A 26,920-nucleotide genomic window follows, 5' to 3' on the forward strand; every position below is an offset into this window, starting at 1 on the left:
CCTCACTGTTTTCTTACAGTCCCAGTGACCCTCTACAAGCTCACATAGGTTTGGGGTCCATTCGTGGTTCGCATTCCACTTTTGGAGTATATGGTTTTTGTTGCCCCTATACCTATGTGCTCCTTTGCAATCTACTGTAACTTTACATTGCTTGCATTACTTCCTTTTGCTATTACTGCATAATTTTGGTATTGTGTACATATATCTTGTGTATATTTGGCATCCTCATACTGAGGGTACTCACTGAGATACTTTTAGCATATTGTCATAAAAATAAAGTACCTTTATTTTTAGTATATCTGTGTATTGAGTTTTCTTATGATATTGTGCATATGACACCAGTGGTATAGTAGGAGCTTTGCATGTCTCCTAGTTCAGCCTAAGCTGCTCTGCTATAGCTACCTTCTATCAGCCTAAGCTGCTAGAAACACCTCTTCTACACTAATAAGGGATAACTGGACCTGGTACAGAGTGTAAGTACCCCTTGGTACCCACTACAAGCCACGCCAGCCTCCTACAAGTGTTTAATCCCTTTATCATCCACTATATGGTTACTTCCCTGCAGGGATATAAACCACCCTGTTTGGAGATTTTTACCTAACCAACAGTGTGAGTGTACATTCTCAGAGTTCCTATTAGTATCTTTTAAATTTGGGCAGTGGGATTGGTCCACTGGGCATATGTCAAATGTAGGAAATGCTAGACAGGGATGCTGTCTCAATAGAGCCATAGCTGGGCAAAAACTCTGTCCATATGGCTGTAAGAGAGAACAGGGTTGCTGTTTCTCTTGAGTTGGAGCAGGGCAGGGCTGCTGTCCTACAAGCTCCACACTAGGACAGGGCTGCTGTCCTAAGTGTTTAGAGACAGTGCAGGGCTGCTGCACTAATGTTTCTCTGGGAGGGCTGGAGGGATGCTCCATATTTACTAAAATGCTGCAATTTTGCACCTCTGCTTTAGTGGTTCCACAGAAAGGTACTTTTACCTCTGGGAGGTCAGCTGTGGTAGCTGAAGGCTCCTTTGGTACAGGTTCCACCCCAGGAGAGGTTTCTCCCACCACAGGAATGGTATACTTAGTGGCAGGGTGGGGAAGGGATACTTTGATACCCTTTTTACCTGTTGGTGGAGAGGGATCCTGAGATTTCAGGCCATTTTCTCTCTTTTGCTTTTGTCATTTCACCAGAAATGAGAGGAAGCAATTCCTCAGGGATACCCAGCATGGATGCATGAGTACTAAACTCTACCTCAGCCCGACCTGAGGCCTCTAGGTCATACCCTAAGAGACAATCTACAGCTAAACTAGGTGATACCACCACCTGCTTAGGGCCAGTAACTCCACCCCAACTAAGTTGAACTATAGCTAAGGGGAGGGACTGAGTGGAGTTAATGACATCAGTAACTTGGTACTTCTGTCCAAGGAGGTGTTGTGCAGGTGACATTAGGTTTTCAATCACCAAATTGATACTGGCACCTGTGTCCCTGTAGGCCTGGGCCTCAACACCATTTCTTAAGATTGACTGCCTCTACTTATCCATGTTGAGGGGACAAGCAGCCAAGGTGGCAAGGCCAATGCCACCAGGTGTGACAGAAACTGTCTTGGGACTGTCTTCCCCAGTTTCTATTATGGTCCCAGAATGAACCCAACTACACCTTTAGTTTGCCTATTGCCAGTAGTCCCACCACTATTACCACTACTGCTAGGGGCACTAGAGTCTGATGTCTTAGTGGTGGTAGGCTCAGGGGCTTTACCTGTATAGGACTTATCCCCTGGCCAATGGCCTTTATTTCTACACACATAGCACCAAGGCTTTTTCTGATTGTGTGAAGAGTTTGAAGAAGATGAAGAAGTTGTATCCCCACTCCCAGATGAGTGTTGTGGACCTAAAGAAGGATCTTTATGTTTACCTTTATCCCCATGCTTGTCCTGAGATTTTTTGCCATCCTACTTCTTGCCATCCTTGTCACCCCCTGTATGAGCTTTTCTGCTCACCCTTGTTCTGACCCATTTGTCTGCCTTCTTTCCCATTTCTTGGGGAGATCTCAGATCTGAGTCCACAAGATACTGATGTAACAGGTCAGACACACAATTATTCAAGGTATGCTCTCTCAGAATCAAGTTATATAGGGTTTCATAATCAGTCAGCTTACTGCCATGTAACCACCGTTCTAGGGCCTTCACAGAACAGTCCACAAAGTCTGTCCAATCCTCTGATGACTCCTTTCTGGTCTCTCTGAACTCAAGTCTATACTGTTTGAATACAAAAAAAGCTTTATTCGGTCTAAATAACCATACAAATAAGGTAAAATACTATCAAATGAGGAGTCTACAGGAAAAATTACAATAAAATCTATATATGCGTCCCATCCTATAAGTGAGGAGCAAGAGTCAAAGTTCCATTTGTTAACTGCTTTGAACTTCCTCATCAATGATTTATAAAATAAATTCAGTGAATAAAACAATTTGAGTTAAATAAGGTAAAATCAGGGATCAGTTAATATCAAATCACTATAAACCATTTTCTTTAAAAAAAATGTGCGTGTGTACCAAGCGGACGCAAGGAACTTGCTGCCCGCACAAATTAGGGGAATGGAACAATCTCTCAACATCAACCTAAGGGCATCTCTACACGTTCTTAGCTCCATGTTCCTACAGGCGGGACAAAGCCATTTCCGCCGAGCCATACCATAGGCAGGACAAATAAACATAAAGTGCACTACAGTTTCCACAGAACCATTACAGCAAGGGCATTTATCAGATGACAGGGTGGAGCTCCATGAGCTAGAAAAGGACTTCAAAGGGAGGCTTCCATACCTAAAACGAACATACAAACTTTTGCTTAGTTGATCGGTAATTAGGTCCAGGAAGGGTTCGAAGTGGGGAAACCACTTGTAGTCAAGGAAAAGAGACGTCAGCCTACCATGTGAGGTGCAAGACAGGTGTGTCTCCCTAACATGGGACCAGTAAACAGATTTCAGATGGTCCTTATGGGCCCTCCTTAAACTATTGGGCTGGCACCAAAAATAACTAAGTCCCAAGGTATGGAACCATTCTAAAATGTGCTTAAACCAAGGGATAGAAAATACGTTTGGTCTGTCCAGTAAATCTTGCAATGATTCCTTGTAGGTGACTAATTCAGGGGTGGTCCAGATATGAACCCAAAAAATTAAAGGCCTTAAAGCAATTACATCAGAGATGCGAGGGAACCCTAGGTCCATAAACACTGGACCAGGGGTGTACTACGAGGACATGCCACGAGTGATCTTGCAAAGCTATTTTCCCCCACAGATAGCTTGCTAGATTTAGAGCAACCCCAAACCTCAGCACCATAAACCGTGGCACTCTGAGCCTTGGCTAAATCAATTTTGATAGCTGGAGAAACAACTTTCTCATTATTAGACTTTTGGAAGCGCAGAATTGCCCCTGACCTATGTGCTAGGAGGGCTGAACTCTTCCCTACCTGGGCCTGCCAGTTCATATAATTGCTAATTTTCACCCCTAGATAATCAATGGAGCATACCTTGCTCAAGGAAACCCCATTATGCAAGATGTTACACCGTTTGGAGCTGCCAGGACCAAAAATCATAAGTTTTGTTTTACTAGAGTTAAGTTCCAATCCATGATCTGCACGAAACACACTAAACCTATCCAGGAGAACCTGAAGACCCATAGGTGTTTTAGAGATCAAGAGAGAGTCATCAGCAAATAAGAGAATTGGAACTTTTGAGTTATTCAGGGAAGGGGCATCGTTTTGGCAGTCAGTTACAACTTGCACTACTTCATTAATAAACAACGAGAAGAGAGAGGGTGCCAGGACGCAGCCCTGGCGTACTCCCCGCCTAATATTAATACGATCAGTAAGTTCCCCCTGGCTGCACCACCTTACTCGAGCATAGGTATTCTTGTGTAATCTTTGAATTAGATGCACCAAGTTCATAGGGACGCCAATTTTCTTTAAGACTTCCCACAATTTCTGCCTTGGAACAAGATAAAACGCAGATTTAAGGTCAACAAAAACAACATACAAACTTTGTTTGGCCAGGGTAACATATTTCCAAAGTAACAAAAAGAGTCTAAAGACTTGGTCCATAGTGCTGATTTTTGATCGAAACCCAGCCTGGAGGGGTGATAGGACTTGGTTAGCTTGGACCCAGTCCGTTAGCCTATCTAGGACTTGCTTAGAAAAAAATCTTTTGAAGATTATCGATAAGGCTAATTGGGCGATAATTGGCAGGCAGTCCCACATCTCCTTTTTTATGGATAGGAATAATTTCGGCTCCGAGCCACGAATCCGGAATGGGGCTACCTGCTGCAATAGCATTGGATAAGGTATTAATGTACCACGCCCAAATAACGGGTTCAGACTTGAACAGGTCCCCCGGTATCTTTCCGGGGCCAGGGGCCTTGGCTGGTTTCAAAGAATTAATAGCTACTGTGGTTTTAGCCATTGTAAAAACAATGCCCTCCATAGGACCCTCAATAAGAGGTCTGCATTTGTCACCCGTAAAGGCCTCATGATGCTGTTGCGCAGATGACGCATAAATCTCGGAAAAGTGAGCCACCCATCTTTCAGGTTGGATATGAAAATTAAGAGTAGCACAACCCTCTCTTTGCCTGTGAGTCAACAGCCTCCAAAAAGAGCCCTCGTCTCGATTTTCGACTGCCTCCAGCAGCTTCTGCCAGATCATAAATTCCAAGTTTTTCTTTGCTAGGTTCAGGGCATTAGTATAGCCGACTCTAGCGGTCCTGATCTCCTCCTGCGAGTGCTTGCAGAGGGACAATTTAAGATTGAGCCTAGCAAGGTCACAATCATTGTTGAACCATTCCGTGGATCGAATAGCATCTGGAGCATGTCTCACAATGGTTTCTTTGTAGAAAAACGTTCTGTAAAAGATTTATCAATTCAACATGAATTTTCATGATTGGAAGATTATCGGACTCTTGATTTTCAAGACCAGAGAACAACTGTAAAAAAAAGGAGTAAATTTGTTTGACCAAAAGTGGGTTAGATATAACTTTTGGCCAACTAACACGGGTTTGCCTGGTATTAAGGGAAGAGATCGGGACGTCAGTGATCTCTAGATGTTGAGTTCTTCCAAAGGCTTTATTGAATAGAGTGAGGCATAGAGGGTAATGATCACTGTTGTGACGAGATTCAACCTTCATATCCAGAATATGTGACCAAAGCCTAATGTCAACAAAAAAATAATCAATAGTACTAAACGAGCACCCCCGCTTAAAAGTGGGGGCACGATTTAGATCAGATCTGGTCCGACCATTACATTCCCTGAGTCCATGGCGTAGGCAGAGGGAAGCCATCTGTATAGCGGCACAAGAACCAGGGCTAGAAGAATCATTCTTCGCTTGGGGGATACCCCAGGAGTCGTCTTCTTCAGTTGTTAAATCTCCTACGAGGTTCTGGGATACAAAAGAACAGTTAATATTACCCCCTATCACCAGATGGTTAGAAGGATGCAAAGATTCCATATACTCTACAAGCTGGGCAAGTACCCCTGATTCCATGTTGGGGGGGACAAACCTCACGTACACGTTGACCAAGATCACTGTGAAGCCAGGGTGGAATATAAGTCTGACACCCATGAGATCTAATGAGTTGAGGGGAAACACGGAATGGTCGCATTGCAATTTCTTGTTCACTAAAATCATAAGCCCACCCATAGGCCTACCAAAGCCTCCAGAGGCAGGCTGGGCTGCGACAAAATAAGTTGTAAACCCCTCAACATATATTAGCTCTTCCGCCCAGGTTTCCTGAAAAAGGCATAAGTCTTGCTTGGAGATGAAGTTAACCCATCCAGGGTCTCCCAACTTTTTCCTTATTCCAGCCACATTCCAAGATAAAATATTAAGTACAAAGGGCACAGGTGAGGATCTAACTCTCGGGGATGTGGTAGAGTTCAGAGCCCTAGATCATGTATCTCTATGGGGCATAACAACCAAAGAGGGAGACAATAAGAGAGAGACATCATTTAGTCAATCTAAGTCGGATAACCGGGGGGAGCAGATCTTAGTCAAAAGTGATCGATTACTATTAAGTGGGCCCAAGGCCTTCCCCTCATGAGTATTGGAAGATCTATTAGTCCTTCGTAACTCCCCCCCTGGAGAATGCTAACAGAGGCCAATTCCAATATTTCTACCCGATATCAGACAATGAGTCCGTAGGTTGAAGGTCAAAAGGTTATCAACCATGGAGGTGTCAAAAAAGAGGATTGAGATATAGTCTAAATCTGTGTCTGGATGGGCATATCTACGTGCCTCCCGGATGTCAGAGCGGATAACAGACAGACATTTCCTCTGGGTACGAAACCAGTAGACAACTTTATTAATGAGAGAATCATGAGACTCTCTCTGACCAGCAGACAGCCTGGGGACCCCTGTCATATAGATGTATGCATCCTTCCTACTCTGATCGTGGCTCCCCTTTGGAACTGTTGTCTGAGTGACTTGTAGTTGCCTTGGACATAAAACTCTGGGTGGACTTACAAACACCCATGCACCCTTCCCAACCATGACTCCCATAGACAGGGGATTTATACAGGAAGGACGTAGATCGTTATTTGTTGGAGCGGGAGTAAACATGCAACCGGTGACAATGGGGTTGCCATCTGATAGAGAAAGGCAGCTCCCCTTTTTATTTATAGCCATACTCATAGACTTAGCTCCCTGGTTTGGACGTTTGGGGTGGGAAGCTAAATTGTCCCCAGTATCTAAAGTGTCTAGCACGTTAGGCCCTCCAATCAGCTCAGGAAGGTGGTCATTCATGCTAAGCAACTCACAATTACACAATGCATTCGTCTCAGATAGTCCAGAAAGTTTGTCCAGGATAACCGTTACCAAAGATTTTAGATTGTCCAGCTTCTGGGAAACAATTTCCAGTTCCAGTGACATCTTGCATTTAGCCTGCCAGGCCAGTTCCTCTGTATCAGGTTCCACAGAAATTAAGGGTGGGGAACTACCTGGGCTCTTACTAGAAGTGGATAGGAGTTGAAATCTATTAGAACAAAGAATATCACTAGAAACTACAGACTTGGAGCCCAAATGCAAAGAGTCCCTAAGTTGATTACAGTCTGCAAAATCAACATTTGGAGTAGGCCTCGTTGGCGATGAGGAAATTACAGCCTCAAGTCTAGGAGGGGGATGGAGGTCTACTTCCACAGACAAGGGAGGTGGCCGGAGTTTCTTGATAAATAGATCCGGAATCTTTCTGATAGTCGAATTACCCGGGATAGAAGGAGCGGTAATGGATGGACTCCTCAATATTGCCTCTACTTCTTCGAACAAGGAGTCAGTAGCTTGAAACTGATTCCTAATGGGCTTAGGAGGGACGTCAATTTTCCGACCAGCTTGTTTCTTGTGTTTTTTGGCGCCAGAGGGAGGCGCAGGAACATCGTCTACCTTGCGCTTCCCCATAGTTTCGCTACAGCGTGTCTGGGCCAAGGCCTGGGGACCCCAAAAACGAGAACAAAAAAGAAGTTGGATAAAAATGGCCCCGCCCTCAAGGTTCTCCCAGGTATAGGAAGAGAACAAAGGAACCTGGGAATCCCACCAAGCACTAACCAGACACTAACAAACCTACTGTTACCGCAGTACAGATGGGCAGGGGGGGGGGCCAGCCCAGCCTCCTCTGGTCTCCGACGGGCACAGGACGGGCCCGCCCTTGGCCGGGCTTCGCCTGGCCGCACCCGCGCGCGTCCCGCGAGGCGGGAGCGCTGGTCAAAATTTAAAGGGATCCTACCCTTGTAGCCACGTCACTGCCTCCTCCTTGCCGGCCCCGGGTGGAAAAAAAGCGCGTCCCGTGAGGCGGGAGCGCTGGTCAAAATTTAAAGGGCTCCTGCCCTTGTAGACACGTCACTGCCTCCTCCTTGCCGGCCCCCGGGTGGAAAAAAAGCGCGTCCCGCGAGGCGGGAGCGCTGGTCAAAATTTAAAGGGCTCCTGCCCTTGTAGCCACGTCACTGCCTCCTCCTTGCCGGCCTCCGGGTGGAAAAAAAGCCTATACTGTTCTGTGGTTTAGCCCAGACCATCCAAGAGTAAATTTTTAAGAATTTGGTAGTACCAGCATCATTCTCTCTGACAATAAAAAATCTGTCTATGCCTTTGCCAAAGAAGGGTAACCAAAGGATAGCACCCCACTGTACATGAAGGACGCTCTGAACTTTACAGGCCCTCTCAAGTGCAGCAAACCACTTGTTGATGTCATCACCATCCATGTAAGGAGGGACAACTTTGTGCAGATTTCTAGAAACAAACGAAGGTTCCCTCACATTTGTATTTCTAAAACTGCTGCTGCCACCATGGGGAACTAACCCCAAACCCTGCCTAATTTTCTCTACAGCCAGGGATTCCCAGTCTACGGCCAACTGCTGCTGCATTAGCTTCAGTATGGCCTCCTCTAACCTCGGTTTTCTGAGTTCCCTATCTAGGGACTGGACCTCAAGGTTAGAATTATGTGAAGCCTCTGAAACAGAGGTAACATGAGAGTGTGCAGAGGCAGACCCATCTCTAACAGGGGCCACTCTAGTGACCTGGCCTCTAGGGGTGAAGGGAGCCCTACTTCTGTGTGAACCCTTACCACTACTAGTTATACTAATGGGCTTGTTGGCTGATAGGTCTGTGGAAGGACCCTCCTCAGGATTGTCATCTTGCTCCTCTGAGCTTTCCTGGTTGGAGTTATCTTCTGCCTCTTCTTCAGTGCTGATTCCCTGGTCATCCTGAAGGAGGAGATTTAAGAGGTACTCCTTATTGGGGTTTTTCCCAATCCCTACATTTCTTTCAATGCAGAGTCCCTTCAAGCTTTTATAGTTTAAGTTGTCATAGGTAGTCTTTACAGCTCTAGGGGTGACTTCTACAGAAGACATATTGAAAAGAAAAAGTTTAGGAAAGTGAGTAAAAAGTTTGTAGAATAACAGAGCTAACTTTTTAAAGAAAAGAAGAAAACTTTTCCGAACTTTGTAAAAACTTTTGCATAGTTTAAAGAACTTTAGAGAAAGTTAGAAAATAGTTTCTAAGTATATATTATATATGCTATAAGTAGTGGAGCAAGCTTTTCTTGTGAAAAGCACAGGCAACAAATTGGTAAAGCAATTGCAAGAACTTATCCCACCGCTGCACCACCAATGTCGGAGGCTGGCCTGGTTTGTAGTGGGTACCTTGGTACTTACACCTTACACCAGGTGCAGTCATCCCTTGTTAGTGAATGTAGTAGTGTTCTAGCAGCTTAGGCTGATAGAGGTAGCTATAGCAGAGCAGCTTAGGCTGAACTAGGAGACATGCAAAGCTCCTGCAATACCACTTATAGTTACGCAGTACTTATGCACAAGTAAAGACAATACTCAGTGTTACCAAAAATAAAGGTATTTATTTGGATGACACAGTACCAAAAATATCTTAGAAACAATACTTCTTCTGGATGTAAGTATTATACACAATATATACACTAGACACCAAAATTAGACAAGTTAATAGTCATAGAACAATGCAAACAGTAGGAAATCCCATAGAATGCAATATGAGAAAATGGGAAACATCCTTTTTTACGACTTTTTTATTACGAAAGTCGTGGTTAACGAAAGCGTAACAACGCTTTTTTTAACCACAACTTCGTATTTTTGTGCCTTAACTACGTATGTTCTGAACAACGAACATGCGTGGTTAAGGTACAAAGAAGGGAGTTGGCGAAGGTAAGTGGTGGGTTTAGGTTTTGGGGTGGGGTTGGGGGGGTGGGGCGTTTTTGGTTTTGGGGAGTGGGTGGGGGGTCAGGGGGTTTTAGGTTTTGGGGTGGGGTTGGGGGGTGGGGCGTTTTTGGTTTTGGGGAGTGGGTGGGGGGTCAGGGGGTTTTAGGTTTTGGGGTGGGGTTGGGGGGTGGGGCGTTTTTGATTTTGGGGAGTGGGTAGGGGGTCAGGGGGTTTTAGGTTTAAGGGTGGGGTTGGGGGTGGGGCGTTTTGGGTTTTGGGGAGTGGGTGGGGGGTCAGGGGGTTTTAGGTTTTGGGGTGGGGTTGGGGGGTGGGGCGTTTTTGGTTTTGGGGAGTGGGTGGGGGGTCAGGGGGTTTTAGGTTTTGGGATGGGGTTGGGGGGTGGGGCGTTTTTGGTTTTGGGGAGTGGGTGGGGGGTCAGGGGGTTTTAGGTTTTAGGGTGGGGTTGGGAAGTGGGGCGTTTTTGGTTTGGAGGAGTGGGTGGGGGGTCAGGGGGTTTTAGGTTTTGGGGTGGGGTTGGGGGGGTGGGGTGAGGGATGTAGGGTGAATGGTGCCTATTGCTAATGATTTTATCAGGAATGCCTTTACAATTAAATATTGTTGTTAAGGCATTCGAGGTAAAATCATTAGTAGTAAGGACGAGGTCGGTGTTCCGACCTCGTTGTTAAGGTTAGTAGTTGTTTTTAATTCGGTGTTCCGTCATATAATCGGAGAAAATAGGTTTAGGGGTAACACAAACCATATACTAAAAAAGTGGAATGTGAATCACAAATTCCCCCCTAGACAAGTGTAGTGTGTGCAGAATCACTGGGAGAGTAAGAATATAGTAAAGGTAAGCAAATTACCCCACCCCAGAGCCCAGAAGCAGGAGTAAAGTACTGCAAGTTTCCTTGGGACACACTACACCTCGGTTTTGGGATTTTGCAGCAGCCAACCAAGTCTGCAAAGAAAAACTTCTGGATTATTAGACCTGAAGACCTGCAAAGGAAGGGGACCAAGTCCAGAAGTCGAAAGAAGTTCCAGGAAGGATAGGAGCCCCTGCCAACCCAGAAGAGGGTGCAAAAGAAGAGTCCCCAGTTAGTAGAAGACTGCAGAAATGCACCCTAGGATGATGCCAGCGGGTTCCTTCATAATGCAAAAGATGCCCCACGGTGTGAAGATTGTTGCAGAAGAGATTTGGTGTTGGAAGGCATCAACAAGCCTTGGCTACGACAAAAGTGCATTTTTCATCAAAATGGCGCTGGACAGACCCAGGAGGGACCTGTGACCTCAACTCTATGCAAGGAGGAAGAGGGGGCTCTCAGCACTTTAGAGAGCACTCGGGATGCCAGCCAGCAACCCAGAAGCCACAGGATATGGGTTCAAAGGAGGTGCAACATGCAGTTGATGCAGCGCAACAAAAGAAGGTCCCACGCCGGACAACAACTCAGTGAGTTCAGCGTCTCAGGGTGGAGTGCTGGGGACAAGGGCCAGGCTGCGCATGAAGGAATTTTGCAAAGAGTGCACAGAGGCCTCAGGACCTCCTCCAAATTGCATCAGCAGGACCTCAGGACAGTCTATGTTGATGATGTCCACCCTCTGTGTCCTTACGAGCACGCTAATTGCCATGCGAGGAGTCCCAGGGTACCGGTCGTTGCCTTGGAAGGTGCCTGCTTGGAACAGGGGAGGGACTCTGTCACTCCACTGGAGATTTCTTCGGTCCTTCTGGTGCAGAATAAAGACAGGGAGTCCCCAGAGCATGCACACCATGGAAACGGATGCAGTTGCTGACTTGGAAGTGAGACTGCTGAAGAAAAGTGTCCCTTGTAGACACTTTGTTGCAGTTACAGTGTTTCTTCGAGCAGGCTGCGGTTGATCTGAGGTCAGAAGTGTCTGAAGTTGTTGCAGAGGATTCCTGAAGGAAACTTGCAAGCTTAATCTGAAGAGAACCCACAGGAGAAACCCTAAATAGCCCTGAGAGGGGGATTGGCTACCTTATCAGGTATGGACCTATCAGAGGGATCTCTGATGTCACCTGCTGGCACTGGCAACTCAGAGCCCTCCAGAGTGCCCCCACACCTTGCAAAGCAAGATGGCTGAATTCTGGGACACACTGGAGGAGCTCTGGGCACCACCCCTGAAGTAGTGATGGACAGGGTCACTCCCCTTTCCTTTGTCCAGTTTCCCACCAGAGCAGGGGAGAAGGGTTCCCTGAACCGGTGCAGACTGATTTATGCAAGGAGGGCACCATCTGTGCCCTTCAAAGTATTTCCAGAGGCTGGGGGAGGCTACCTCTGTAACACCAATTTCCAAAGGGAGAGGGTGTAACACCCTGCTCTCAGAGGAAATGCTTTGTTCTGCCTTCCTGGGCTGCCCAGACCCCAAGAGGGCAGAACCCTGCCTGTGAGGGGCAGCAGCTGTAGCTGCAGTGCAAGCCTCAGAGAGCTGGTTTGGCAGTACTGGGGGTCCATGGTGGAGGCCCAAGGATGCATGGAATTGGCTCCCCAATACCAGATTTGGAATGGGGGGGGCAATTCCATGATCTTAGACATGTTACATGGCCATATTTGGAGTTACCATTGTGAAGCTACATATAGGTATTCACCTATATGTAGTGCACACGTGTAATGGCGCCCCTACACTCACAAAGTCCGGGGAAATGGCCCTGAACTATGTGGGGGCACCTTTGCTAGTGCGTGGGTACCCTCACACTTAGTAACTTTGCACCTAACCATCAGTAAGTGAAGGTTAAACATATAGGTGATTTATAAGTTACTTAAGTGCAGTGAAAATGGCTGTGAAATAGTGTGTGCACTATTTCACACAGGCTGCAATGGCAGTCCTGTGCAAGAGTTTGTCTGAGCTCCCTATGGGTGGCAAAAGAAATGCTGCAGCCCATATGGATCTCCTGGAACCCCAATGCCCTGTATACCATATACTAGGGACTTTTAAGTAGGGTCCAATATGCCAATTGAAATTGGTAAATGTAGTCACTGGCCTATAGTGACAAATGTAAAAGCAGAGAGAGCATAAGCAATGAAGTTCTGATTAGCAGTGACTCAGTGACACAGTTAGGCACCACACATTAGGCCACAAACTATGAGCACTGGGGTCCTGGCTAGCAGGATCCCAGTGAGACAGGCAAAACACACTGACATACAGGTTTTTATCTATGAGCACTGGGGTCCTGGCTAGCAGGATCCCAGTGACACATTAAAAACACACTGACACACACTCACAAACAGGCCGAAAGTGGGGGTAACAATGCTAGAAAGAGGCTTCTTTCCTACACTCACTCAGTACATAGTTGTTTTGCTTTCTGTGTTACTACCAATCCCTGAAAAAGGGGTCACGGACACAGTGGTAACATGGATATAAAATTCTATGACACACAAGTTATGCACTAATAGAAAAGGCAATTTATATTTAAATATATCACATATATATTATATTATATGTTACATTATATTTACATATAATATAATATCTCATATTATATTCAAGTCTTGTTCTGTTGCTTATCAAATGTAAATTAATGACAGAATATTATTAAAAAGGACTAATGCATGCTTCTAACAACAAGAATAATATGAATCTTTTATCATAGTTCAAATGTCATTTGGTAACCTTTCAACCTAAAGACTACTTCTATGTGCTATCCTATCACAGCATGGAGAAGCTTAACTTGCATCTTGAGTTTCTCAGGATGCACCACTCTCCACACCTGTTTACAGCAAGAAGCTATAGTTATCAGTAGCTGGGAGAGACTTTTCCGTAGAAAAGAAAAGAAACATCAGCTGGGCTTGGCTCCTCTCCTCTGAGACCTGTCTCCGTATCTTCTCTCAGCATAGGATTGGATGCTGCAGTTTCTTGTGAGATAACCTGGGTGAAGGACCTCTGTAATCCAATGGCAACCTGATGAGCATTTTGTACTGTTGTTTATCGATCTTATCTTAAGTGGTGAATTTTAAGGAATTTCGGATGTAACCTAAGGCACTTGTCTCCAACTGACATGGCATTATGGCCCTCATTACAACCCTGGCGGTCGGTGATAAAGCGGCGGTAATACCGCCAACAGGCCGGCGGTAACAAAAATGGAATTATGACCGCGGCGGAAACCACTCAGACAACCAGCCACTTTAACATACCGACCGCCACGGCAGAATCAACAAGCACCATGGCGGTAACCGCCAACAGCTAGGCGGAAGACAATGTTCAGCCCATTCTATTATGACAGGCCTATCCACCACCTTTTCTGGGGTGGTACCAACGACATCAAAAGCTTGGCAGAAACAGATCTCAGAAGCCAAAGGGCTCACCTCTGGAGATTCAGGGTACAACCACGACGCCATGGAGCCCGAGTTGCACATATTACCCATGCTTGTCTATCTTCTGCTGCATTATGAACATCAACGCCGGAGAAGATGACCATAGTGAGTGCTGCTGCCTAGCACACAAGGGAGGGGGAGGAAACAGAGAGTGATACACACATGCAACATGCAACACCCCCACCCCCAACACCATACACACAACCAGATGCAGTAACATGACATATTCCCCCTGTACCCCTCAGGAATAATGCAAGGACAAAATGATTTGAAGAAAGTGAGTGTAATACAAAAAAATACTAGGAATAAGTGCTTCAAAATCCAAACGTATGTACATATTTACAAATGTAGGGACACTGCCCAGTCCTCAATCTCCGTGGGCCACAGGGCCACATCACATAGGCCAAGGTCCGACCTCACTCCTGCAACCACATGGAGAGAACACTGCAGGGGCATCAGGTCAAAAATACACAGGCACCTCAGGGCGATGGGGAATGAGGGCGCACCTCAGCCAGAAGATGGTACAACACCACTGGTCCTGGAGGGGGCAACATGCCCATCACTCTGTCCTGGGGAGTGTAAGGTCACAGTCTCTCAAGTGGGTGGTTTTCCCACTGCTTGGTCCTGAGGAGTGCAAGGCCACAGTCTCTCAAGTGGGTGGTTTGCCCACTGCTTGGTCCTGAGGAGTGCAAGACCACAGTCTCTCAAGTGGATGACTTGCCCACTGCTTGGTCCTGGGGAATGCAAGGCCACAGTCTATCAAGTGGGTGGTTTGCCCACTGCTTGGTCCTGGGGAGTGCAAGGCCACAGTCTCTCAAGTGGGTGGTTTTCCCACTGCTTTGTCCTGGGGAGTGCAAGGCCACAGTCTCTCAAGTGTGTTGTTTGCCCACTGCATGGTCCATGGGAGTGCAAGGCCAAAGTCTCTCTAGTAGATGGCTTCTTCCACTGGTTCTGGAGGGGGCATTGCGCCCAGTGTGCTTCATCCTGGGAAGGATGGGGTGAGTGGATGGCATCTCCACTGGTTCTGGAGGGGGCATTGTGCCCAGTGATATAGATCTTGGGGAGTGCAAGGTCACAGTCTCTCACCTAGGTGTCAGACCCACAGGATTTGAAGGGGCCAGGCCACACAACAGCCCATGGATGCAGGACTACACACTGCCCGACGGCGGTGATGGCTGCTTAGTGGTGGCAGTGGCGGTGCTGCTTGTGGAGCTAGCAGTGGTGGGGGGAGGCTTCAGCCCTTCCCCAGCAGCCTCGGACGGCTGCCCACTGGGGCTGCTGCTGCTGACAGTGGTGCTGGTGGCGGTGGGGGGAGGCTCCAGCCTTTCCCCTGCAGCCTCAGACGGCTGCCCACTAGGGCTGCTGTTGCTGGCAGTGGTGCTGGTAGCAGTGCTGGCGGCAGTGCTGGTGGCGGTGCTGGTGACGGTGGGGGAGGCTCCAGCCCTTCCTGTCAGCAGCTGGTGATTGCCCCTTGCCCTTCCCTGTAGCAGCTGGGAGTGCCTCCTTGCCCTTCCCTGTAGCAGCTTGGGGTGCCTCCTTGCCCTTCCGAGACACAGCAGCTGGTGCCTCCTTGCCCTTCCTAGATGCTGCTGGTGCAGGCACCCTTTAAGTGTGGCTGCCTGGTGCCCAGGATCCTCTCCCACCTGGAGTAGCTGTCGACACTACTGTGGCCATGGACTGGGTTGCTGAGGTGCTCATCTGGGTTCTGACCACCCTGGCCCGACATGAAGGACGGGGGGAGTGGTAGGGAAGTGGTCAACGGTGGAGAGAAAAAGCTTCTTAGGGACATTGGGGTGGGAAGAGGGTGAAGGGTTGGGAGTGGAGGAAGAGGAAGTGGTTGTAGGAAGTGTCTGTCTGCTGATTTTGGGTGCAGGTGCATGAGCTGGATGCTGTTGTGAGGTGGATGGCTGTTGGGTGTCTGAGTGCTTGCATTTATATACTTTGGGTGGAGGGGCCAAAGACACAATGGGAGAGGACACAGGGGACATGTGCATGGTCATGGGGGTGGTGAATGCCAGTGAGGGGCGTGTAGTGATAGGCGTGGTGGTGGTAGTGGATGAGGATGTAGTGCATGTAGGTGTGAGTGTAGACGCTACTGGGAGGGAGGTGGATGAGGAGGAGGAGGGGGACACAGTGGAGGCATTGGATGTTGGTATGTCTAATTCTGGATGGTGTTTGTGTGAGTGCCTGTGGGATGATGTGTGGTGCTTCTGTTTGCCTGAATCACTCCTGTGTGTTGTCCTGTGTGCATGCTGGTCTGCCTGTGTGCTTGTGATAGGTTGGGGTTGAGGGGAATGGGATTGGGTAGAGGAAGTTGGAGGGAGGAGGCTAGAAACAGGGACAATGGCTGCCATCAAGGAGGAGGCCAGAGCCTGGATTGATCTCTGTTGGGCAGCCATGCCAGAGTGAATGCCCTCCCAGAATGCATTAGCCTGTTGCAAATGGACTGCCAGCCCCTGGATGGCATTCACAATGGTTGACTGCCCAACAGAGATGGATCTCAGGAGGTCAATAGCCTCCTCACTCAGGGCAGCATGGCTAATTGGTGGAGGGCCTGAGGTGCCTGGGGCGAAGGAGATGCCCACCCTCATGGGTGAGCGGGCACAGGAAACACGCTGAGGGGCTGCTGGGAGGGCAGTGCTGGTATGGGGTGTGGCGCCTGTTCTTGTAGTTGGGGTGGGCACAGAAGTGGCCACCAGCACCTGGGAGCTTCCATTGGAAGAGGTATCACTGTCTGAACTGTCCCTTTCCAGTCTCCGCCATGGTGCTCCCCTCGCCCTCCGTCCCTCTGGTGCTCTCACCGTCAGTGGATTTGGCCTCTTGGGCCCTGTGGAATGCAGCTCTCCCCGTCGCCGTTGCCTCTGTTCCTCCGCCAGATGATGCTAATGCACATAAGGACAGGGTGACAAAACAAAAAGGGGGGGAGAGAGACAAAGAATACATTTGGTCAATGGTGGCAACAACACTACCGTTGGCGTACACAGCACACACACAGGGAACAGCCCTACGCACTAGGTAATGCACTAACGGTCACAATGCAAGTCACCAGCCCATGGACAGGGACACCTAATGCCAATTGCAGCATACCTGAGACCCACAGACGCCTGCCCATTAGTGGATGCCTACTAGCTTGGTTGGAGATATTTTACATTAGGACCTACCCTGCAATGTCCAGCCTGGCCTAGGGGCACCCACAAACCCCCACACCCCAACCGGATGCCACCCCACCATGCAAGTAGTAATTGGGGCACTGCACTCACCCCCTTGTGGCTGCTGTGATGCCCCCAAGCGCCCATCCAGCACTGGATAGACCACCGCCAGTATGCGGGCCATCAGGGGGGTCAGTGTTCGACGGGCATCCCTTCCATGTTGGGAGGCCATCCCCAGCTGGGCCTCCGCCGTCTTTCATGCCCAGCGTCTCAGGTGCTCCCACCGTTTTCAACTGTGGGTGCTCCATCTGCCGTAGACCCCCAGGGGCCGCACGTCCTTGGCGATGGCATACAATATATCCTTTTTCTGATGGGCGCTGACCTGCAGAGAAATACACATAGGAAAAGTTATTAGTCAGTCTGTCCTGCCTGTTACACTCATGGCCGACCTTAGCCCTCACATCCCCTTACGCACAGACATGGCCCACCATACATGCAGAACACTGCCCAGTGCCCTTCCACCAACACCTCCCCTTACATGAGGCCTTCACACACACCACTCCATGCATTCATGCCCCATGCATCGTGCTCACAGTGTACTCACCTGTTGGTCTGGAGGCCCATATAGCATTCAGTACTGGGGTAGGACCCCATCCACCAGTCGCTCCAACTCCACTGTGGTGAAGGCAGGGGCCCTTTCCCCAGTGACACGAGCCATGGTAGGTTCCAGACACAGGTCACAGCACCACATGCAGTGTAGGTCCTCTCCTGTTGAAGGTCACGTAGCAAGTGAGTGAACAGATAGAAAATGGCAGTCACGTCAACGGCGGTGCGTACTGTCACCGCCAAAATACATCACCATTGGCCACTGACCCATAGGGCCCAATGTTAACCAATGAGGAGTTGCATGGTAGTTATCGACTGCCTCCCGCAACGGCGTACAACATCTGTGGAATTACCTCATTTCCACATGTCCCTCCTAACAGGACAGGCAAATGCCATTTCGGGGGGGACGGGGCAGTCCATGGCACCTAACTGCGTCACAGTACACATAAGCACCATTTGGGCCTATCCAACAATATACTGTTACAGTCACAACATGCAATGAAGTGTAGTGTTTGGAAATATGGGATACTGGGCAGCTGCTCACCGTTTTGCCCCCTAGATTGCACCTTCTGCGGATGAATAGGAGATGGAGACATTCCCCTGTGTACAGGCCACTGGTGGACTTGGCAACAGTGGAGGACAGGCACATTATCTTCACCTATAGACTGGACAGGGCCACAATCACAGAGCTGTGTGCCCAATTAGATCATGACCTGATATTTGCTATCAGTCACCCCACCGGGACCCCCCCTCTTGTGCAAGTGCTATCAGTGCTTCATTTCTTGGCAACTGGTTCTTTCCAAGTGACAGTGGGCTTGGCAGCAGGAATATCACTGCCAATGTTCTCAATAGTGCTGACCAGAGTGTAGTTTGCTCTGATTAAACAGATGCGCAGCTACATCCCTTTCCCCCAGGTGGAGGATTTGGCCACAGTGAAAGCAGGTTTATATGCAATGGGACATATCCCCAACATTATTGGGGTTATTGATAGTACACATATTACATTTGTCACCCCCCTGGAAAAAATGAACAGGTATTCAGAAATCAAAAGATCTTTCACTCTATGAATGTGCAGATAGTGTGCCTGGCAGACCGGTACATCTACCCTGTCAATGCTAAGTATACTGGGTCTGTGCATGATGCCTTTATCCTGAGGAATAGCAGCATCCCATATGTGATGGCTCAACTCCAGAGGCACAGGGTGTGGCTTATAGGTAAGCTCTTGTTCCCACCCAGTGGATGTTGGTGTATGGTGTGAGCCCTAAGGGTAAGTGTGTGGCTAACAGTTGTCCCTCGATATTTGCAGGTGACTCTGGTTACCTCAACCTCTCATGGCTAATGACCCCTGTGAGGAATGCCAGAACAAGGGCAGAGGAACATTACAATGAGGCATATGGGTGAACAAGAAGATTCGTAGAGAGGGGATTCGACCTCCCGAAGGCTAGGTTTCGTTGTCTCCATTTGACAGGTGGTTCCCTGTGCTACTCACCCAAGAAGGTCTGCCAGATCATCGTTGCATGCTGTATGTTGCACAACCTTGCCTTGCGTCGCCAGGTGCCTGTTCTGCAGGAGGAGGAGGCTGGAGATGGCGATGTGGCAGCAGTTGGCCCTGTGGACAGTGAAGATGAGGAGGCAGAGGATGAGGATGAGGACAACAGAGTGCAATAATGCGACAATACTTACAATGATACACAGGTAAAACAGAGTAACTTCAAATTTAAATGGCAGTTTTGGGGTTGACATTGTCACTGGCAGGCTGATTTTCCCACTTCTATGGCCACTCACTCTACCCTTTTGTCATATCTATTTGCAGATATTTGTGCCCCACTATTGTTTCTGGTGTGTTGACTGCAGCCAACTACAGGTCATTCCTATGTATACATTACTGTACAGTTGTATTGCAGTGTTGATAACTTGTTAAACGAATACATAGTTCAATCATTTGACAGACTCCATATTGTATTATTTTTCAAATGGTGTTTATTTAAGTGCTAATAAGTAGAGGGGGGAGTGCAATGGGCTGGGTTGATGCTGGAGGAAAGTCCAGGATAGAGCTCAGGCTATCTGGATCACAGGTGCATTGTTCAAGGGGGCATAGGAAGTGGAGCTATGGTAGTTCAAAGTGGACAGGGTTACAGGGTGGGACACAAGGGTGACAATAAGGAGAGTCCTCTTTCCTGGTGGGGGTCTTGGCAATAGTCTCTGGCTTCTGCCTGTATCACAGGGACCGTTTGCGGGTGGTTCTCCTTCTGCAGGAGGAGGGGTGCTGGTGGCCTGTTGGTCCTGTGGCAGGCCTCCTGTTCACTAGCGTCAGCAGAGGTGGAGGGCTGTTCAGTGGTTTGGCTAGTGGGAGGGGCCCGGTAGGGTGCCACTGCCTCCCTCACAGTGTTGGCCATGTGTGCCAGAACCCCTGCAATGGAGACCAGGGTGGTGTTAATGGACTTCAAGTCCTCCCTGATCTCCAGGTACTGTCCCTCCTGCAGCGCTGGTTCTCCTGCAACTTGTCCAGTATCTGGCCCATCATCTCCTGGGAATTGTGGTATGCTCCCAGGATGTTGGTGAGTGCCTCCTGGAGAGTTGGTTCCCTGGGCCTGTCCTACCCCTGTCGCACAGCAGTCCTCCCAGCTTCCCTATTGTCCTGTGCCTCTGTCCCCTGAACCGTATGCCCACTGCCACTGACCCCAGGTCCCTGATGGTCCTGTGTTTGTGGGGAGGCCTGGGGTCCCTGTAGTGGTGGACACACTTCTGATTGACGTGTCCTGGGGACAGAGGTATGGGCCTGCTGGGTGGGTACTGTGGTGGTGTTTCCTGAGGGGTGAGGCTCTTTGGTGGTTTGGGACTGTGCCTGGGTAACTGACTGTCTGGAGATTCCTGATGGGCCAGGTTGGTCATCCAGATCCAGGTGTCCAGAACAGCGGTCATCACTGTCGGCCTCTTCCGGGGGGGGGGGAGTGGATGTTGCTTTCGCTTGGGGACATGTGGGGATGTAAATGCAGTGTTATTGTTTCTGCGTGTGACATCTTGTGCATGGGTGTGTTGTCCTCTAAGGTCGTTATTGCCCTGGCAGCTTTGCCTTGTGTGAATAGTTATTTGGTGGGCTTGCAGTTTCATTCTAGTGTGCAAGCTTTAGTGATAGGTGTCCATGCAGGTCTGTGTTGGGGGTCCATACATTGGTGTTGCATGCAGGGCTTGGTATTGGGAGGGGTGGGTTGTGATGGTGGGGTGTGTAGTAGGTGATGGAGTGATGGGAGTGTTGGTAAGGGTGTTTTTTTTAATGGTATGCAGGTAGGGGGGTGATAGTAATAGAGATTTGACTTACCAGAGTCCAGTCCTCCTCCTACTCATGCCAGGCCCTCAGGATGCATAATTGCCAAGACTTGCTCCTCCCATGTTGTTAGTTATGGGGGAGGAGGTGCGGGTCCACCGCCAGTCCTCTATTCAGCTATTTGGTGTCTTGCTGCTGTGGAACACACCTTCCTCTGTAGTCTTCCTGATGCCATCCCTTGTTCTGGGGTGCTGTCCCACGGCGTTGAACCTGTCCACGATTCTCTGCCATAGCTCCATCTTCCTAGCAATGGATGTCTGCTGCACCTGTGATCCAAATAGCTGTGGCTCTACCTGGATGATTTCCTCCACCATGACCCTCAGCTGCTCCTCAGAGAATCTGGGGTATCGTTGTGGTGCCATGGGTGTAGTGTGAGTGATGTGGGTGGGGGTGGGGGTGTGTGGGGTGATGTGTTGGGGTGTGTGATGTAAGGTGCGTGGATGGTGTAGAGGTGATGGAGGTGTGTGGCTGTGGTTTTGTCTGTGGTCTTGCTCTCTTTCTTGTGGCACTTGTTTGTCGTCATAAAGGATTGTGGGTAATGTGGGTGTGTGTTTTATAGTGGTGTGGGTGTGGTGTGTGTATGTGTGTCAGGTGTGTGTAGTTTGAATTGTCCAATGTGGTGTAGTTTTGTATATGTGTGTGTATTTTGTGCACAGCAGTATGTAGCGCCAATGGTTTACCGCCATTGGATATCCACTGCGGTGATTCGTGGGTAATAATGTTGTGGGTGTAGTTCTGTTGGCGTAACAGTGTGGGTTTTGCTACTGCCAGTTTATCACCGACTTTTGGGCTGGCGGACTTGTGTGTGTGGCTGTATAGTGATGGATTGCTGTGTGTGTATCATAATATTGGTAGCGGTGATCCGCCGCGGCGGTGGCGTGTTGGCAGCAAACAGCATGGTGGTAAGCAGTACGTACTGCCAATGTCACAATGAGGGTCTATGTGTCTTATCAATTTCATTGTCTAGATGACTTAACACCTTCACAAGTTCTTAAAAAGATAAGAACAGACCACATCAACGTCAAAGGTAGACATGTTGATGGTATGGGAGAAAATTGAGTTCTTGGACTACTCAAACTGAAGTCTGGCCTTAGATGTTTATGTCAACAAATAAAATTGCTGCTATATTTACCCAAAAGCTAGCTGTTGAGTCTTATGTCTGAAAAAGGATATGTAATGTGTTTGCTGCAGAGATCCAGCAGGCCTTCGTTGCTGTCAGTACTATAGCGGAAAGTGTAGCTCTTGCATTGTCAGTCATTGCTTTTGGTCACTGTTAGTGCAAAGGGTAGCTTTCACTGGAGCTTTGAGTTGCAGCTCTTCAAGGATGTCAGAATCCTAGGGCGAACGGGCCCATTTGGGGTCACAAGGAGCTTTATCTTTCCTCTTATGAGGAGCTCTCACTGATGCCAGCCAAGGGTCCAGGACCTCGGGCACCTCTTGGAGGTCAGGTCTTACTACAGCACAGGCCAGCAGCTAGGCTCAGGCAGGTCCATTTGCTGGTCCTGGCAGGTCCATTTGCAGCTGGTCAGATCAGCAGTTGAAGGGAAGACCTCTGATACTTGTTGTGTCCCTGTAGCTTACACAGAGGCACAGCAATGGACACTTGGAGTCACTCTTGGTAGCCCGGAATGCAGGTCAATTCTTACTTCTCAGATAGCAAGTCAGTTTGTTAAGCAGTATGGTTGTCCTCTGATAGCAGGGCAGACCTTCTTCTGTAACTTCCACTAGTCCAGGGGTGTCCTGAAGCATGGCTCTGGAAGTCCAACATTCAAACCTGTTGTCATCCTTTGTGTGGTACCATTCCTTGTACTACCCAGAAACTGGCCTCTTCCCATGCCAAGGATTCAAACTGTTTAGGAGTGACAAAAGGCAGGGCTGGCCTGATGCTGGGTTCCTTTGTGTGTTCAGGAGGCAAAGTCCTTTGAAGTGTAAGTGAGGCTGGATGCCGCCCCTCCCCAGTTATCCTGCTAGTATGGCCCATTATGTCCATACCTAAGCCCCCTTTGTGTCACTGTCTGGAGGCACTACACAAAATCTAACAGCAGAGCCATTCACAGTCATGTGACCCTAGGTACTGGCACAAGGCATAAATGGTTGGGACAAGAAAATGCAATTCTTTTTTAAGTGGCATTTCCAGAATTGTAACTTACAATCTGACTTTACCATTAAAGAGTATTTTAAATTACAATTAATTTGAGTGGTAACAGCATATTCCTATTTGTTTACAATCCAAAGTTATTACATACTAAATGTGATTAAGCAACCCAGTGTTATTCAATGGAAATGGTATTACCAAAGCGAAAAATTACTTTACAAGTTGTTCACTTTCAGGACATGTAAAACTTAAATACACATGTCCTATTTTGTAAATACAAACAACCTTGCACTCTGAGCCTTAGTGCCTATCTTAGGGGTAGGGTGATATACATTAAAAATGAGGATTTGGTCCTGACAAAAAGTTGAGGTCAAAATGCAAGTCTAAAACTGTACCACATGCTACAGTGGCAGACTTGAGAAATGTTTTAAAAGTGCTTCTTTAGAGGGTGATACATTGAGTTCTGTAATCCCACTAGTAGCATTTAATTTACAGGCCCTGGGTATATGGAGTACCATTTACTATGGACACATCCATAAGTTAAATGGGACAATTAAGTGTAGGCCAACTTTACCACGTCTGAAGGAGAGAGCACAAGCACCTTAGCACTTCTTGTTAGTGGAAAATTGCACAGAGTTGTAAAGCCAACAAATACGAGTTTAGTAAACAGAAGGAGTGAAGGCAAAAAGTTTGGGGGAATATCACACCACGGATGTCAGGTCTAACAGGAGGTGACAAGGCTCCCTTCTAACATCGCTTTTTCCCCATTTTGTTCAAATGGCCCAAAATAAAGCACAGACAATAGACCGTTGTTTACAATGGCCTGAATGTTTTCCTGTCTCATTCTGCAGGAAAGAACACTGTGAAACTATTTGCTAATACATTCATATATACTATTCGCTACGCTACACATCCATATTAAGAGATATACTTTCCTGGTTCAACAAAGTGTACAGAGAGTGCAAAATGGACAGAAAATCAATTGCAGTGAGCAATTAACAACTTCACGCAGAACTCCTAAAATACCCTGTTGTTTGTACTGTCGGCAGAAACTGTAGTTGTTGCCAACAAATTATCTCTCCTGCAAGAGTATATCCATCCTTTTTTATTAGGGTTTAACACATTGACACTTTGTCCTGGTGAAAATAAAATTGCCCAATGCATTTCACAGGAAGTTAGAAGAAGAAAATGTATGTCATTGCTAAGTGCTTCTCTGACACAGTGTTTGTTTATTGAATATTATCCTTCATTAATGAATAAGGAATGGCTGAAGAAGACTGTGACAAGGATTATTCGTTTTAAAGGCTCCCGAAATGCAACAGTAAAGGGCACTCATATCAAGAAGCAAAACGTTACAAGGCGTTAATATGTTTTTTATCTAAACATATGAAATTTGTATTATGTTGGGGGTTTGATGCCTGTAACCTTTGGTAATAGCAGAGAGCTAATGAAGGCAACAAGTGCACAGTTAGTTGGATGCGCACGGCTGGAGAAGTTAAATTCACTCCAAGGCAAGTGGTCTATAATAAGTGGACCCGGGTGGGCGCAGGAGTGGTAGTTTTGAGAGAACTGGGAGCGAAAACACTATAGAAGCACGGCCAAGATATGCAAAATAAGAGGAAAGAATGTAATGTACGTCCTTGTAAGTGATATTATACTATATCCTTTCTACACAGTCTAAACTTGGTGCAGTGAAAGCTAGCCACTCGCTTGCATTCCATAATGATTCTAGGTGCAGAGTCTAAGAGGAGAGGCCCTGTTGATGGCCACGAAGGGGCCCTGTAGTGGTGGGGTTGAACTGGGGAGGTTATCTAATAGTGGCCATTGACAGCACTTTTTCATCTTAAAGCCTCACAGAAACAATGAGTTTTTATTATAGGAGAGCAAGATCAGACCAATGCATTTGGTTGCCTGATGAGTGTTTTGCTTGCACCAGATAAGCATATATGGGGATTCGTCCCTAAATTAAGAGGGATGCAGTCTCTGTCTCGAAGTAATCATTACCTAGTAAGTAATACTCTTGCATTTCACTTTATAATATACCCTTGGCCGCAGTGACTGACATATGATTTCTCATTGTGTGAAGGTGCATGCAGCAGCCAGATTCAGCTGGCCCATTGGTCATTTTATCGGGGTTATCAGCACTGACTGCAGCTGGCAACAATGGAAATCTTTGTTAAAGTGGCATAATCAGTGCTTGAGGGGTGAGTTTCGTGTATGTGAGTGTGTGGAGCATTCTGTGGTGTAAGCCTCGATCACGTGGCTGTTGAACACAAAGGCCCAGGGAAAATTGTTGACATAATTTTCATCTTGTCAGTTATAATGTCTTTGGTGCCTAGCGCTAGTCAGAGCTGGCGCTCTGGTTTTGTGTTGAGCCAGTGACACCTTGTCCGAGATAAGTGGAGCATGTAATTTTTTTTGATTCCTCAAAGCTAATGTGAAAGTTGCGTGCCTACAATGCATTTAAGCAGTCAGAGAGATGACTGTTTGATACAAAGGCAACACCAACTATTCTTACACTCTGGGTATTGTAGTGAGTTTCTGTTGACGTCAGATGCCTCTGTTATTCCCCAGAGTTGTTTAGATTTATGTAACACCTTGTGCATGACCACCCTATTACCCAGGTTTGGGGTCCTGTCTGCCCGTCAGTTGATTTTGGGTGCATGTAATGAGTTACTAGATATACTCTGATGGTAGAGCAGTGAGGTTGTGGTTAAAGCTCTGTGTGCATCAAAGCATTTACCCTAGCACCAACTAATATTTGCAGGGTGTGTAGTGTGTTACAAAAAAACTCTGCAACATAAAATGACACGTCATTTGGGGGTAGAGAGGCAGGGTTTAAAGTCATAAATATGTGGGTGAATGGTTTCTTAAAAAAGTAAGTGAAATCAACTTGAGTGATTCAAAGTCAGTGCCGAATTCTCAGGAGGCTTTAGCATGTATTTGTTGGGCTTGTAGGACACAGTATACTCTCAGTAGCTACATACCCATCTCGTGGTTCAGCTGCAGTGGTGGAAGGGATGAATTGATGAGGTTGTATAAACTGGGTATGGATGTAGTGCATTAGGAGTAGAATAAATGTGGGGAGACTGATATTGACTGTCATGATTCTCAACATTTCCATGGTCTGGGAAGATGATCCTCTTCTTCCATCTCCAAGTCCACGGTAGATGAGGGCAGAAGTCTAATATATTTACTGCAAAACCACGTGAACCAGATGGTGATATAAGGTTCTGGAGAAATCATTTAGCATAACAGTGAGTAGTGTTTGAGATAGGAGTGTGTGTAAATCGCATAATTTGCTGTAGCGTACATTCACAAAATTACATCAAAATTATACGGAATTAAACCTATTTGCATGAGATGAGTCTCACGTTTAAAAGCAGTAGGTTCAGAAGTGTAATTTTAAGTTAATATACAGTTGCTCGCACTCAAAGCACTGCTGCTCACCTTCAAACTTATATTTGTGTTCTAAAAAATTACACAAATATTCTGCTTAAAATCTACCTGCAGTGTTTGTTGACTGCCTACCCTAAAGAAACTTGAGCTCTCATTCAACAGCGTCGTTCGTGTTTAGATTTCTAGTTTCACAATCAAAAATTACCTGATCAGTCTGCTCAAGTAAATATTGTTCCTAAAGTATTTGTTGACTGCCTGCACTCCGCTGCTTGCATTGCATTGGGAAGATGCCGATCTAGTTACAATCCGCTCCCCACAGGATATCTTGTTATGTGAC

This window comes from Pleurodeles waltl, chromosome 2_2 (assembly GCF_031143425.1).
Source record: "Pleurodeles waltl isolate 20211129_DDA chromosome 2_2, aPleWal1.hap1.20221129, whole genome shotgun sequence".
NCBI classification, from domain to species: domain Eukaryota; kingdom Metazoa; phylum Chordata; class Amphibia; order Caudata; family Salamandridae; genus Pleurodeles; species Pleurodeles waltl.